The 15,056-nt window shown below is 34.0% G+C and overlaps 1 protein-coding gene across 1 annotated transcript in view; it reads right to left on the minus strand.

Annotated features, from left to right (window-relative positions):
- LOC6638230 (heparan sulfate glucosamine 3-O-sulfotransferase 5) overlaps nucleotides 1–11,097 on the minus strand; it is a 56,463-nt gene extending 45,366 nt beyond the window's left edge. The window contains exon 1 of the mRNA XM_002061424.4: nucleotides 10,005–11,097. The gene's annotated coding sequence lies outside the window, so the exon portion shown is untranslated. The remainder of the gene's footprint in view (nucleotides 1–10,004) is intronic.
- Between the last annotated feature and the right edge of the window lie 3,959 nt (nucleotides 11,098–15,056).

Below are 15,056 nucleotides of genomic sequence, written 5' to 3' on the forward strand. Positions count from 1 at the left end.
AGCCCTTTATTAAATTGTGGAGCCCCAACAACAATTGACAGCAAAACAAACGATTGTCATTGTCAAGTGTGTGCGTCAACCTTTGAACCAGATCCTGGTTCAAGTTCTAGCCCCATCAGTCGAGGGTCCTGCTGCTGGGCCCTAGTCCTTGTTCTTATCCTGGACACTCTGCCTGCTTTTTGCTTTATGGCATGTCAAGTATTTTGTGTGTGTGTGTGTGTGCGCGCCTTTTGTTGTGCGGTGTCCCCTGCTCAGAGTCAGTTTAAATTGAATTGTTAATTCGGCCAACCCTTTCTGTCCAGCCATCCACCCATCCATCCATCCCTCCTTCGTGTGCCAACAAATGTATTGGCCACAATTTTTATTCTCTCGTTGAACCCTTTTCCTTTACTTTACTTGACTTGAAATACCCTGTGTCAAGAAGGGCTAAAAATGGGTATCTTAAGGTAAGCCAAAGAAAATGTGAAGATGTTACAACTTGAACTTGAACTTGAGTTTGAAGTTTATTCAAGTAAATATTTTGGAAACTTTATTTTTTAAGTAGCAAGGTGTCGTAGAGAAAAATGTAAAATGGAAATTTTAAACAAATTTATTGTTAGCTATATGAAAGTAAAACATATTCATTGAAGAATAATTATGTTTTTTACTTATTTTTCTAAATATTTAAGTACTTAAAATCAAAAATAAGATATTAAACAGAAATTCTCAGTTTGAAAATGGTTTCATTCTTAAGGTTTGATTACAGAAACAACTTTATAAATGGTCAAAATTATAAAGATTAATTTGGTATAGCTAAAAATCTACAAGTTCCTGTTCTTCCGAACTAAATGTTTAAAAGTTATCCTTAAGTAAAAGGTATCTCAAGTGCTTCTATCATTTCGAAATAAATATTTCGTATACATAATTTTTTATTTTTTGGTTTTTGGTCATAGTTTCTTTTAGTTTTTGTTTTGGCCTTTGTTGCCTTGTGCCAACATTCACTCTGGCAGTGACAACAATTGGTCAAACAACAAAATAGCAACAACAACATTCTAAAAGCAACATTGCAACATCCGTTTTAACAAGTCATAGGCAGGAGTAATACATAGTTGAACTGAAAGAATTTTAATATACCCATAGAATCGGGATGCAGGAACAACAGAAACAGGAAAAAAAAAAGAAAGCATTTCTCTATCTGAACTGGCAGCTTCTATTATTATTTCTAGCTGACATTTGCATATACCACTTTCGTGTGGATGGGGCAGTGAGTCTGCGTTTTCTATCCACATTGTTCCCATCCTCTGTGCTCTTTGCTTTCATTGTTTGCATTTCACTGCTGCTGCTTTTGCTGCTCGATTCGTGCTACGCCTTGTGGCATGGTTCTCGACGCATAAATCAAGCGCCAAGCACAAATATTTTCCAAGTGACAACAAATATATAATGATGACCAGCGCTCTTCACTTGGCGCACCTGCCAGGTGCACGGGGATTACTATGCAGGACTCGGACTAAACCCTGGACTAGAGCTTTCGTGTTGACTCTGGCTCATTGGTGGCTGGGGGTGGTGGGGAAAGGGGTGGCACATTTACTGCAGTTGCCTGCGCCGTGCACTGATTATACTCTAACCCAAACATCAGCACAATGTGCTTAGACAGTCTCATCGAGTTGTGAAAATAATGAATTTCCATTGCAAGTTTTCTGTTAGTTCAGAATGTCATTAAAACAAATTGTGATTGGATTCAATGACAGCATTGGCAAGACTTTTGTGGGCGAGAATGCAAACAACATTTAAAAAAATAATGCAAATTGCTGGAAGGAACTAACAATTGAAGATATATTGATGAGTTTTTGTAAAAGGAAATAGTGTCATCTTTTATTCCTTTTCAATTTAAGTTTTTTAAATCATTTAGAAGGGTTTTTCTTGTTTTTTAAATTTCACTTATTGAGAATGCAGTTTTTCTCTGAACACTTTTGAATATGAGAAGCTGTAATACAAAATCTAATTTCATCTAATCTTTAGAACGGAAGAAAACCCTCATTTCACTCATTGAGAATCCGGTCTTCTCTGAATACTTTCTGAATACTTTTGAATATGAAAAGCTGTAATACAAAATCTAGTTTCATCTAATGATTAGAACAGAAGAAAACTCTAACTAACAACTACAAAATACTTCAATTCCTTTTTGTCTGATGTCAAAAGCTATGCTTTCACTAAAAGCTTAATTAAGTTAAAATTTCCAATTAGTTTTAGCTATTAAGACATAGTCTCTGGTTAAGTTTGCTGATGACAAAAGTTGCTAACTTAATTTTCTTTAATATCTACAAAACAAAAAGCGCCCAATCAATGTAAAATATGTATTTTGACATGACCTAAAAAACCATTGACAAGTTTTAAAGCATAAAAATTGAATTTATTCCTCTTTAAAGTGATTTAGTTCAATGACTAATTCAGAATGCACACACCTGCAAACAGTTAAGTATTAAATATTTATGGAATAAAGTGTTTTGGATTGACAAGTAAAATTTTTTTTCAAGTATCTTTAAGTGAAGTAAGTTGGGAAAGTTTCATTTAATTTCTATTACGTTTTTTGCTAAAGTAACGACGTGTTTGAAGGTATGAAGGTTCAAATATTAAGAAATAGTAATAAAATATGTTGTTAAAGTTTTTGAGTCACTTGATAAACTTAGCATAAGGTTTTAAACTTATAACCTCTGGATTGTCAGAAAATAATGGTTAGTTATTCATATTGATGTTGGCTATACATTTTCAATTCGAATGGCATAATATTTTTCAAGTTATAAGGAACTAATTAGTGGCATGAACTTATTTGAAACGTGGAATATAAGAATTTTAAATTTTGAAACTATAAAGATATTTAGAAAGTTTTGTAGTCAATAAATGGTTAAAACTTAGTTAAAAGACCATGTTTTTAGCTAGCAAACATTCCAAAAGTTCTTCATAGTTTTTCAAAATTAAACACTTTTACTATCTATTGCCTACTTTGAGCGATAAGCCTAACATATTTCATACCTAATTTCAAAAAGGTTCAAGAAAAATATACAAACTGAAACTGAGAAATCTAAGAATGAATATGAATATATTTTTTACTTTCATTAGACCAACCACATATAAGAATCTGGTGTATCCTTATAAGATATCAATAGAGAATAAGATTAGTTGATTTACTATAAAAATCTAGCATACTTCGACGAATTTCTGTCAACAATTTGTAGAGCATTTTAGTTATCGACTTGTACTTAATAAAATATTCTTGGGTGTTCTCTAAAAAAAATAAAAAAAATTGTTCTCTTTGGCCATTGCGACGTTGCGGCTTGCGCTTTGTTGATTTCGTTTTTGATTACAGCAAATTGTTTTTACTACTCGCTTTTCTTTCTCAAATTTTCCCCATTTTCTCTCGTTCACTGGCTCTCTCTCTCTTTTACATTTGAATACAGTTCTTTTTTTGTGTGATTTGTTTCTGTGGCTTTGTGTTGATTTTGTGCAGTTTTCTGCACTGTTGATTTGCATTTTTCCTGGCCTCCCCTAACTCCTAACTACCAAGCTCTAACATGACCCCATCTGAAACCTAAACTAAACCTACCCCCACATCATTCACTAGGACATTTATTAAAGCTTTGGGTAGCTAGCTAGATACAATAAATAGTTGTCCAGGTTAAGTCCCTAATTACTTTAACCATTTGATAAGTTCTATGCAAATATAAATTGCGTGTCCTAAACTCTATGGATTCACATTAAATATTGATGAATGTTTTTGTTGGTCTTGTAATTTGAGAGCTTTAAATAAATGAATAAATAGTTACACAATTGGGATTTCACTTTTATGTATAGTTGATGACCAACGCCATGATGATGATGATAATGATGATGATGGCAAATATTAGATTAGACCACAAAATTTTGTTATTTGTTTTTTTTGTTTGAATCGTTAGTAGTTCTATTTATAAAATAGTGGTAACAGAAAAAATTAGTTGTTGAAGTTTGGTTGCATTTACTCTGGCCGCAAACTAATTGCATTTTATATAAAACATTCACATAAAAGTTGTAGTTGTTCTTGTTGTTGTTGTCGTTTTTTGATTGCCTGAAGCAGTAATTAACAACTTTTTGAGGCACAAGTTTTTAATGAAATTGTACCCTTTGGTTTGTGCTCATTCGTTTTTTTTTTTTTGTCGGGTCAAATGTGAAGAACTAATGAGCAACTACTAGTTAGTACTAAACCATCTCCCATTCACCCTCTCAAGCACATTCCCGCACTCTTTTACGCCTTTTGCTTTTTATGCCAAAACTGACAACTTCAATTATGTATATATACTGTCCTGAATTTTGATGATTTGGCTTTTTGCCCTGAAAAAATTGACAAGTTGACATTGTGCTTATGAATATTTCCTTTGACTGCATTTCAAATATCAATTTCTACATAAAAAGTATTCCATATACACATCCATATGGGAGAAAAAAGTTACCAAGAGAAGGCAAAGAGTCAGTGTGTGTGTGTGTGTGTGTGAGGAGGGGTGGGCTATAACCGATTACCTGGGCTCAGGGATTGGGCGTGGATCAACTCAGCAATTTGCTTCTGATAACAACAATCATACATACATCATATGTATTGTGTGTGCGTAGACTTATGTCATATTCATGGACAGGAACACGCACATACTCGCACATACACACACACACACACACGTGCCACGCCCCAACGCCCACACACATTGAAGCACATTTCGATTAAACAAACCTACTCAAATATGCAATGACATTGAGGCAAAGGCAACTCAGCAGCAACCAGAAGCAAGCCGCAAGCAGGGCAAAAAAAGTAGAAAAAAAGAAAAGTTCAATGGGGCGGCAATGGGAGGCCAAACACAATGATATATTGCAAGCGAAATGACATTGAATATGGTTAAAAGTACAGTAAATACTTACATTTTGCTATACTAAATTTACTTAGACTCAAATATACAAAGGTGTATAATTTGTAATCGAAAATCTTAAAAAATCATAACAAACCTCTGGACTTTATTCCTGGATAAATAAAAAAAAATACTGCAAATCGTAAATCGTAGTATTCATTTTTTATCAAGCCAAAAACAATTAAATGGACTATACTGTACATATTTTCAAATAATTTATGATTATGATTGATTTATTATTGTAATTTACTCAAAAAACCAACCAAGAAATATATTATTCCTGTTAAAAATATACATAATAATTTTATGTATTAAATCACGAATATCATAAATAATTTTGAAAAAACAGGTCGATAACAATTTATAGATGCACAATTTGCATAACAGATTATCGTTTAAATATATCGAAAAATAATATTTTTAAGCGAACTGTCAAAAATTTAAAAAATGGAAAAGCCATAGTAAATAAATCGAATAGATTCCAAAAAAAAGTCGAAACTTAATCGAAAAAAAGTCGAAAGAAAGTTTAAAAGAAATCGGAAATGAATTAAAAAGAAATCGATAACAAAACCACAGTAAATCGCAAAGAAGTTCAAACGTGAATCGCAAAGATGTCAAAAGGAAGTAGAAAGAAATTAAATCAACTTTTGGAAAATAAATCTCAAAAAAGAGTCGGATAACGGTAGAAAAGAAAAAAATCGAAATTATTACAAAAAAATTCGATAAGAAATCGATAACATAGCACTATTGTAAAACTCAACATAAACTAAAGAATAACCTCAAAACGAATTTTTGTTCCTTACTTAGCACTGCTTAGGGTTCACTTTAGCCATGGATTACTGTGCTTGCATAACACTAAACAAAGGATATGAACTTGAGTAATTAAAGTAAATGGAGAAGGGGAAGAAGAGGAAACCTAAAATTTTGTTGACTGCAATTATATAACGGGATTCAGTTGGTGCTAGTGTTGCAAATGTCAACTGCAAAATGCATGCAACATGGCCCGGTTGAACAGTTCTGGCAACGCTCAAGGATGCACAAACACACACATAGGGAGACAAACATACAAGCACACACATACAGACACATACGTGTAGAGAGAGCGAGAGAGAGAGAGAGCGGTAGTTATCCTGCTTGCGTAACGTAAAACTAGCCTTGAACTGCAGTCGTGCGCTTTCAATGGATTTGCATTCGAAGCTCAACACGCGCGGCGGCCACTGCCTGCCTACTCTCTCTCTCTCTCTCTCTCTCTCTGTCTCTCTCTCATTCTGTCTCTGTCTCTCTCTTGCACTCTCAAGGTCACGCGACGCCTACAATCACACACACACACACACTCAAATATGGGGCAGCAGCCAGAACTGAATTGCATGCCCCCTAAGAGCTGCCACAAAAGACCTTACATAAAATGGCAAAAAAATATAAAAAAAAAAAACAAGATTGGTTGGCAGGAAAAAAATCCACAGCAAATGTCATGAAACTGTCACCAAGTTGTCTAATAATTGCCACTTGAGGCAGCAGCGCTAGCAGAAACATGGACAGACACAGAGAACCATCCAAGGACCAAGGGGAAATGTCATGCAATTGGATTAGCTATTGGCCCAGCTACAGCTAGCTAAATTCCGAGCTTGAATAAAAAAAAAAAAACTGAAACTTGAAGAGTTAAACGAAGAAAAACATTCAAAAGAAAATCAGAACACACAACACAAGAAGATGGCAAAAAAAATAGGAAAACAAAACTTTCAAAGAAAGTTACTATCAAAAGGAATAATCAAAAGGAGTAATCAAGTGAAATGAACTAAAACATAATATATACAAAAAAAAAAAAAAGAAAACTGTTCATGTAACCTTCAAGTTTAATTTAGAATGTGGAAAATGCATAAATAAAGTGTGTAAAGTAAAGAAAATATTCAGCATAAAATCGATATACAAATGCATATATGTATGTATGTATATGTACCTATGTATGTACACATGTATGTTTATGTAGGCACTCAAAAGAATGGAAGTTCATTAAATATTCATGTGACTCATCAATTTAAAGTAAGTATGTCAATATTTACGAATACTATAGAAAATTTAAATTTATTAAATTTATTTTCTGTTTCTAAACATTAAAACATTTAGATTTTGTAATCAAAACTTTCTATTATCTAAATGTTTGTATACACTTGAGAACTCAGAGAATTTTTGCAAGGATATCCATACTTTTCTTTTTAGGGTCTTTTGAAGGGTCAGAAGTAAAAGCCAGGAACTCTTTCAATATTTTGTGAACATTTCCTAAGCTGGAATGATAAGCCATTTTCTATATTATTCAAAATATATAATTGGGTTGAAATATATCTCTTTTGTAAAGAAAATATTAACAACATTTTGAGAAACAGCAACAATATATTATTATTATTATCAATATAGAATGTAGAGTTGTAACTATGGCCTTCGTCTTAGACGAAAACTACGTCCATACACTAGCCGGAGATTTAAGCCCGGATCTTGGTTGTTTACCTAATTGACTGGATCAGTTAAATAGATAGATAGGATTAGGAATACTTACTAATATGAGTCCTCGGTAAGATGAGGTAAACTGCTCTAGCAATATATATTGGTATTACGTATATCTATTCTTTTCTTGCTAATATTTTGTACATGTGAACTTTTTCCACTATTTTTATCCAAAAATATAAAATTAGAACATTTCTGAATAATACATAATGAAAAACACCCAGATCTTTGGTACTTTATGTTTAGGTCCTGTGGTTGAACCTTTTTCCGGAAATGCCCATATATTTAGTCTCATGTGTATCGTACTCTCTGCTCATGTACAAATTAGTCTTAGGTTATGTCTTACTCTATATTGTATCAATCGGTAATAGAGCATGGTATACCAAGACATTTAATTTTCCAGTTAAGTTCCATAAGTTTTATTAGAAAGCTCTGCAAATTCAGACGTGTTTTATTCGCTTTAGTAGTTTACTTTTAGAAATATTGGAAAATATTACTAAATTAAACTTTAGAAGGACAGATAACTAAGTTATCCAACCGAACACTCTGTGGTGAATAGTTGAAAATCTTCCGACTTTTTTCTTATGTTAACTACAATAAAACCACAAAGTTATACTTTATTTAAAACATATACCATCAATTTCATTGGCATAAATATATTGCATAAAGAATATTTACAACCTAAAAGAAGTCTGGCATAAGTCCCTCAAGTATCCTCATTTGTTTAAAAAACAGTTTTTTTACTAATTGAAATTTTTTTTTATCTAATTGTAAGCATTTTTAAAAACAAATAAGAGGACTTTAATATCTTCAACACTGTTATTAAAATTTGTGTCTAATATTGAAGTTTAGACAAAGTTGAAGTTTATGATTAATTATATATGATTTTTTTTAAAGCACCATTTATTTACTATCACTTTACAATTTTTATATCCCATCCCTAATGACTTGCTAGCGATCTGATCTGAACTCGGCAATGTCCTTGAATGGTCACAGTGGGAGTATTGTTAAGTGAATAAATGCCATGACATTTAGCTAAGTGGTTGCTAAAGTGAATTCTTTTTTTAATGTGTGTAAGTTTAAAAGGGCATGTCACATTAATAGTTGGTATTTTTTTTATAACTTGACTTACTTTGCCTTGATTTGCATATAAATATCTCTAATTACAAGCATTCGAGATAGAAATTTAAATAATTTTTCACTAAGTTGAAAGTTTTTACACATATTTAGAATCAATCAATTTGAAGTAGAATCTAAGGAGGAAATTGAAATATGAATAGAATGCGAAAGATAAAATTTTGACTCATTTCTAAATCGAAAGTTTTAACACCCTTAAAATATAAATATATGAAATGATTATGATTATAAAAATGCAACTTTACATTCTATTTAATTGCTATATAAATGGAATTAGAAAACGGAAGCGTATTTTTTGATATTTATACTAAAGTAAGAAATATTAATTATGCAAATTCTTGAACCGTTGCCATGGAAACAGTTTGTCTTTTGCTTGAAAATGTTATTAAGTAATTTCATTTAATATTTCTGCATATTTTTGTTTCTGTTTAAAGCTTTTCCATTTAACTAACTCAATGTGTTTAATATGAAATAATTTTCATGTTTACTTCCAAGCTTTTTGCATCTCTAATTAAGAATGAAAGTTTACTCGCTCTCTGTTTCTCTCTCGTTCTCGCTAACTCTCTGATTCGCTCCAAACTCTGTCTAATGAATATTTAGATGCTTTTCTATGCTAAAACAAAGCTGCCCTCGCATTTGCCCACTGCTCTTCTGCCCACTTTGTCCTCGTCCTTGCCATGGAGAAACACAAACAGAGAACATTGTAGCTTCGCTTGGCCATTTAATGCCCTTTCCGTTTTGCTTTTGCTTCTTTGCCATACATACAGACAAACCTATATACAGTATATTCCTGCCCTTAGGAACTCCCGACATTTGGTTATGCTGGCAGCTCTTTCATTTGCTTTTTACCATTGCCCTCGCAGCAGTCGCTGCTGCTGTCGTTGCGTCGTGTGCAAGTTGGCCATAAAAATGGAGTAACATTTATGACCCACATCAGGCAACACTCACACACACACACACACACACACACAAACAAAAATATACACGGAAAAAGCAACGCAGAACTGCTTGTTGGACTCAAAGGGGGCTGTGCTGCCAACGTCGGCATCGACGTCAGCGTCGCCTGCAAGCGTAACTTTCCCAAGGATATTTTATTTTACTGTTATTCCATTTGGCATTTCGCTCTCCCCTTTTATTTTTTTGGTATTTTTTTTTTTTTTCTTTTCGCTGTTATTGCTCCTTTCGGCATTCGACGTTTACTTTTCGACTCCTAGCAAATGCGCGTATCCATGTGTTGGATTCATTTTATTTTTATATATATTTTACTTTGCTTTTTTGTTCAACTCAAACAGACATTTTGCCAGTAAGAGATAGAGACAGCAAGAGAGAGGAAGAAAGGGGGAAGATTTTCAAGGACAAATGTGCGTATCCTGCCCACCCGCACTGGCGACCACCCCTAAATAGCCTCTGAATAGCAATCTTCTGTTTTCTGTTTCAAAAAAAAAACACTTTCATGTGACTTACCCTTTTTGTTGTCGTTCGTTTGTTTTTGCGCCATTAAGTATGCTACATATTTGTGCTCACATGCTAAGGATGTGTACGCTGCACCTGCAGAGATGCCGCCATCAGCCCACCACCAACCACCTCCACCGCCTTGCCGCCTTTGGCGTTTCTCGTCTTGCCTCGCACTTTGACCCAGTTCGCTTTGTTTTGCGTGTTTATCTCGTTTTTGTAGTCGTAGTCCAGGCGGCTGCTGCTGCTGCTGCTGCTGCTACGGATACGGCTGCGGCTACGGCTGATATTGCCGCCACTTTTTGTTGCATGCCTCTTGCTTTGGCCTTTTTCTTTTTGGCCGTGTTGCCGTTGCTGTTGTTGTTGTTGTTTTTCTTTTTTAAATTCTGACCGACTTTGAAAACAAGCCAAGAAGCACGCACACACACACACAGAGAGAGAGAGTTAGAGGTAAAACAAAGGGCCAGGCGGCTAGAGTAAAATTAAAAATTTAGAACTCAGCTCAAAAGTATGCTATGGCAGAAAATTTATTGCAGTTTTGCTTCTCTCACAAAATTCTATACCGTAAAATTTCACTTTATTTCTTGTTGTTGTTGTTCTTCTTCTTCCTGTTCTTATTGTGTTGCTTTTGCTAATTTTGTTACTTTCACTTTGTTTGAAAGGCTTTCACCGCCATAAACAAGCACAAGTGCGTATGTGTTAGTATGTGTCTGTGTTAGTTTGTGTGAGTGGCTGCGTCTGTATGTGTGCGTATGTGAAACACACGTGTGCGTTAATTTGTATGTAGAGGTGTATTCTGTGTGTGTGCGTCGACATTGATTTTTCCTTTTAATTCAACTTTAATTTCACTTCAATTTATGTTCATTTTCTCTGTGTTGTGTGTGTTTTGGATGTCTTCTTCTTTTCCGTTTGCTATTTTCATTTGTGCACCATTTCACTTGGATTTTGAAGCATTTTTTTGTTCTTCTTTTTGTTCCGTTTTTATGTTTTCTTTTGCGCGCGCGTGCTTAACATTCGTATGAGTGTATATACATCGTCAGAGTGTGTGTGTGTTTGTGTGTGTCGTTTTTAAGGATTTTTGTTTAGCGCTGCGCACGCGATCCGCTCGCCGCAACACTTCACACACTTCTGAGCGGAGCATCGAAATGTGATTCACTAATATTTACGTTCATTTCATTTATTCTCTCTCACTCTCTCGATTACAATTTACTCTCGTCTCTCTCTCTCATTGTATATTTGCCTTAACTATCTCTCTTATTAGATTTCGCTCACTCTCATCTCAAACTAACCAAGCGGCGCCAGAATGTCTACGCATAAATAATACGCACGTTTTGCCTTACAAAGAATATGGAGAAGAGAAGTAAGGAACACAGAGACTAAGGAGAGATGCAAAGACTCTCTGTTTCATGTGTAAGCTCTTAGTTAGGAAAAAGCATAGAATAGTGCTTAGACTATAACGACAGGACTTTATCATCTACGATTTATATGTAAGATTTTAGTTTTTCTTAGTTTTTGGAATTATTTGAAAAAATTGAATTAGCTTTTAAATGAATTTTATGTTACTATCTGGATTTAAAACTACAACCAATTTCTACAAAGCAACTATAAAAATGTTTGAGATATTGTTCTAAATAAATTAAACAAAACTGTACAAAAAGAATACTTGAAGTCATTCATGACACTACTGGCGGATCTAAGGCTTGTGATTCGACCCCTAAAGTAGGCAACAGAAAACTTTTAAAATGTCCTGGGTTTAAATAGTGGTCCTTATTTCAAGTATAGTTTCTTAGCTAACGTTTTTGTAACAATAATTGTATTTTTTGGGGCTATCTACGGAGGCATATCTAAGAAATTGAATTCGCACCCTAAAGTAGGTTCTGGGTTTACATAAATAGTGGTCCATGCTTCAAAAATAGTTGTAATAATAAAGTCTTTGGCATGCTATTATATAGTTAAGAGTGAATAATTCCTTCTTTTACCAAGAGTTGTACATTTGCTTAAGACAATGAAATCTTTGGCAGACTATTGCATATTTTGAAGGGCAACTTTCGCCTAATCCCCAAAATGCCTTTAACGAAACTTCAAGCATGTTATAATTAACGATTATAATATAAGATTTAACTGGAAGTTAACTTGAATTTAAAATTATTATGTCTAAATCTATCTAATTGTTACTAAATGTTAATAATATTATAATAACCTATATTGAGTTCCTTTTTCATAATCCTCACTTCTACAATGAGTTTTGTATCAAACTATTTTATATTTCCCTTATGAACTCAATATCACTCAAATGGCCTTTACTCGTAAATTTTATAATTATATCATTCTAAAATTACTTAGACATATGTATTAGGAACTCTTAAATATAAAAAATACAATTTAGATTCTTCTATGTACCATATTTAACTTAATTGTCCTCATGATTTCGAAACAATTTGGAACCACTTTGATTTCGAGAAATTAGGCCCTAAGTATGCTTAAGTGATAGCCAAACCTTAACTTTACTTTATGTAATTTATTATCAAATACTTTCAAAAGTTATAAAAAATTTTTATCTGAATATTATTTTTAATATTGACAGCATTTCTATTAATTCGGTTATGCCTGAAAATTTCACCTGTTCTTTTACTACGTCATAACATAACTGTAAACAACAATTACATGAGAGCGTTTCCCTTAGAGTCGCTCTTGCTGTATTTCGCTCTATCTCTCTCTCCCTATCTGTGTCTCTTACCCTCCAGCATTTGCTATTCCTTTCAATAGGATCATGCGCCTTTGTTGACCAACTCTCTTTTGCTCATTGCGCAGCCTTGTAAGAGACCGCACTAGTCTGCTCCCCAAACACCCCTCCCCCACAACTCCCCCCATCACAGTTTGGGGCCAACTGTGGCCTCTTCACTCTTAGCATGCCAAGCACGTGAATTTTTGTGTTTACTTTTTAATTTTCTTCTAGTTCTCAGCCTCAGTGGCTCTTGTGCCACCTTTTGGCTTTTGTTTTTCTTTATCGCATGTGGGTTTTGTTTTTCTTTTTGCTTTTTTGTTTGTTTCATTCATACAAGGGGTTTTCTGCCCTCTCTATAAGTGTGTGTGTGTAAGAGGGAGAGAGGTAAAGTTAGGCACTTGCCCTTTTTTTTTGTTTTAGGTAGATTTCTATGGAAATTTAGAGCAAAATATGCCTCGAGTCCCTTGAGTTTGAGGCATGCATTTCTATATTTTGTATAGCTTTGCATTTTGCATTCATATTTATGTGCGAATGTCGTTCGTGTGTGTGTGTGTCGTTGTGTGTGTGCTGCCATTTTGCATTTTGTTTTTGGATAATGTTCAATCATGCATGCTGATTGTCATGTGGTTGGCAGATTCTCAAGGATACCCATAAACATTTTCGAAACATTTTGTAGATGAATTTGTAAAAATGTCTGCTCAGCTGTCCTGTGTTGGTTACAAAATCATCCAAATGCAAATGATGCTCACACTGACAATGATGTCGAAATATGAACAAATAAAGCATCCAAATCGACAAAACGTTCTATGGAGTTATGACTGAAGAAGAAGAGTGAGGGGAGGAGATATGCCTATAAATGCCATCACTAACAACATATTTCCATGAGTAATTGCCTTTGTGCATGCACTGAAAGCCATCCGCATTCATTTCTTCCCCCCCACCCCACCGCCCACCATCCCCTCTAGTCAACGTCGTCATTCTAACCTATCATCATAGTCAGGCGTATTTGTTGTCAGTTTCGGTTGGTTTTAAGCAATTTAACCAGACCTGGCTGGCTGGCTGGATGGCTGGCTGGCTAGAAGGCACTGTCATAGAGTGAATGAAAGCCAGACCAGGCCCCAGGCCCCAGGGCCAACTACAACAAGGTAAACTGTTGATTTCATGTGGCTTCGCGGCAACTCCCTGTTGCTGTGTTTCTGTGGCTGTGTTTCGTCTGCCTTTTTGCCTGACAATACAATAAGGCACATGGCCTGTCCCTTAACTAGCCTAGACTACATACATATGTGTGTGTGTGTGTGTGTGAGTAGGAGGTGGGGGCCCTCTATGTGCTTTGTTATGTGCTTGTGGGCTTCATTTCAGTCTGCTGCCAAAATTGCTTACTATTTTTAGTTGGGAGGTCCTTCCTCTTCACCACCCAGCCGTCAGATTAGGCAAATGACATTAGACGCTTAAAACATTCAGCACTTTTCGAATTCAACGCAATTTACTAATTAAATTGACATTTCCATTGCCTACTTCAAGGCTCTAACTAATAATTTTCCCCTTGAAAAACAAAATAGAAAAAACTTTAACTACATCTAATTAGCATTTAGTTAAGTAATTAAAAGAAAAATCAATTAACATTTATTCATTCTCATCCTTTTTTTTTTGCCACTCTTAATTGTATGTCTGTCTGTGAAAATAAACTTTTTGTTGAAAGTAATTGAAAACTTGATTAGGGGCAAGTATATCAAAGTTCGAAATTGTCTAAATTTGTAGTTTCTTAATGCCAAACGAAAGTGAATAAATTAAATATAAATAACTAAAGGCTAATAAACAATATACAATTGGTAAAGGGTTTGAGTAAGAAGAATATTTAATTTTTAGTCCCACTTTTTGGTTTAAAATTTTTAATTAGATACTACACATTTAGTATTTAATTGTTAGATTTATTTTAAATCTGCATTTAAATGTCTAAAATAAGAAAACTCTATCTAAAGTTTAATCTTGGCTAATGTATATCTTCTTGTCTGTCTAACAAACTATAAACCTGTCTATCACTGAGCACGAGAACAATGTAAAGTGACTCAACTATTTTAGCACGCAATTAGACTAAAGTACTAACATAATCTAAAACACTAAATTTAAAGGTTTTTTTGCAATCAGTTTTTAAGATTTGATATATCAGATATTGTATAACAGATTTGTTTACAAATGTATTGAAAGTAATGCAAAAAAACCTAAAAAAGCAACCTAAACTAGCCCAAATTGAACTTTGAAGTGTTTTTCTTTTTAAACTCTCATTTTGGAAAGAAGCTACTTTTATATTTATGAAAATATTGATTGTTACGACAGCAAAA

Source organism: Drosophila willistoni (genome assembly GCF_018902025.1).
Source record: "Drosophila willistoni isolate 14030-0811.24 chromosome 2L unlocalized genomic scaffold, UCI_dwil_1.1 Seg139, whole genome shotgun sequence".
Lineage (NCBI taxonomy): Eukaryota > Metazoa > Arthropoda > Insecta > Diptera > Drosophilidae > Drosophila > Drosophila willistoni.